Source organism: Odontomachus brunneus, unplaced genomic scaffold, assembly GCF_010583005.1.
Source record: "Odontomachus brunneus isolate Ranch 3 - 2012 unplaced genomic scaffold, Obru_v1 Obru_scaffold_036, whole genome shotgun sequence".
In the NCBI taxonomy this organism is placed as follows: Eukaryota; Metazoa; Arthropoda; class Insecta; order Hymenoptera; family Formicidae; genus Odontomachus; species Odontomachus brunneus.
Genome location: NW_022639486.1, coordinates 1,326,194 through 1,328,277, shown reverse-complemented (window position 1 = coordinate 1,328,277; position 2,084 = coordinate 1,326,194). Strand labels below are relative to the sequence as shown.

General features: G+C 43.3%; 1 protein-coding gene across 17 annotated transcripts in view; it reads right to left on the bottom strand.

Annotated features, from left to right (window-relative positions):
* Window positions 1-2,084, bottom strand: part of LOC116843873 (potassium voltage-gated channel subfamily H member 6) — a 114,797-nt gene that overhangs the window by 52,274 nt on the left and 60,439 nt on the right. The gene's annotated exons all lie outside the window — the stretch shown is intronic.

Sequence of the window (2,084 nt, the reverse complement as noted above, 5' to 3'; positions counted from 1 at the left end):
ATATATATATATATATATATATATATATATATGAATGTATACCGTTAGTTAAAAATCTATTTAGGTGTGAAATACAGGCTCGATCAAATTCGATCTATTCGAGTGTCAACGGAATCTTCGGAGAATGTCGACGGCAACTCTAATAAGCTACAAGTTCGATTGTTCTGTTTATATGCAAATCGCTAACCGACATATTCAATGATTATGGAAGAAAAAAATAGGCTGTAGCGCAATAATCTAGTACAAAGTACAAGCACATGTGTACGACAGTACGTATCTCGAAGGACACAACTCTGCCGATCAAGTTTCACGACACCGTTTACATTTATATACACTAATCTAACGTGAATACGAAAGTGTACAACGAAGCGATCGTACGTAGCAGGCAACTTTTGCTGAGCTATTTCTCTTTCATTGAGACGGGTGCATTTGATGCGAGGGAGAACTTTTGCAATTCATGTGTACCCTTTCACAAGAGAACACGAGGGCCATTGTACAGAAGACAAATGAATAAATATTCGAGCGACACCGCTACTCTTCGTCCTCGATGTAATTTGTCGCGTGTATCTTTTAATGCGACAGTATCTTAGAAACGATCAAAGATATCGATCAAGATTGCTCTTTATTGCTGATCGCTTCGGTGTCTCACGAGCAAGTCGGCAAATAGACAGATAACCGAGCCTATATCTCGATCTAGAAGCGTTGAGGAGTGTGTCAGTAAACGAGTTAGTTAATCCGCACTAGAAGCTGCATACCTGTGAAAGAGAGATCGTATTTTCTTTCTTTAATGTTTACAAAAGTCGCGCGAGGGCGAGTCAAGTTTTTCGTGACGATGCGTTGGATGCTACGTCAATGTTATACTATTAGGTAATACATGTATATGGGGTATCGTCTTGCTGATGATTTGTACAATGATTAATGACGAGTCATTGTCGATCGCGCCTCTGCGGTGGTTGCGCGCGTCACGGTGGTTCTGCGATCGGTACGTACACAATGGCACCGGGCGTGTTGCCCGAATGCACCAGTGATATTGCGTATGTGTTGAGGTAAAAAAAAGCCGTGAAAGATATCAGCCATTCTTGCCCCGCTGTAAAGAGAAGCGTAACTAACAATTCATTCTCCCGATCAGCCGACTGTGCTTCTCCAAAGGTATGCGACGACCGTTGTCGTCGAGTTACGGGATCGCGAAGAGTTCGACACCTCATGAGACACGGGAGGTGAGAACGGAAACTAACAAGACAAATAAGACAAGAAGAAGAAAAATGATCCAATAGCAAGAAAAACGTGTTTCATAGACACAAAACGGACGAAAATTGTTTGTTTATTTTCCATAGGAGAGACGTATTAAATCTCGAGAAAATAGACGAAGTATTTTAGAAATGTTTACGGTACGTAAATTCTGGTACCAATTCCCGTAAGAGATGATCTCGTTGTATCTCTCTCAAAAGTCAGATCTCGGTATTGACGCACGCGGATTGCGAATTCCTACGCGCGAGATGTTGCCGGCGACGTCTAGGCGAACATGCGCGCACCTTCAGGTTCGCGTAAGCACGGACAGGCTGATCGAGCGAGGCTACGGTGCTCGTCTGATAATAGTACGGCAGAGGTACGAAATGGTGGGCACTCTCTTCCACGTGGAGTTAGATGCTAGCATATTGTAAGTCAACGTAGTACAAGTAATAGTAGTTGTATAATAGTAGTAAGTAGTAATAATATAAATTGTAACATAGTATAGTAAGTGGTGAGTAATAGAAACAGGCCTATGAAAGCTCAATCGGACACAAGAGTTATCTTTCGTAAGCACATGATAACAAGAAAGCCGCAAGCGCTTGGTAAATTGTAAAGGGGTGCAAGCTCGCCGCCCGATCGGTTAAAGGAAACCAAGGAAGCAGGGTGCTGCTCCCTCCTGTTTTACCTTCGGTGAGATTATCGACTGTCGCTGGTCGTCGCTCGAGGGTGACGTGTTCGCTCCCTCGGCCCGCTACTAAAATAGTTTACTGAGGTTTGACACTGGATTGACAGTTTGTGAGAAGGAGAGTGGGGATCGCCGTCAGGCTAACCAAGGCGATACGTAATGCTCAAAA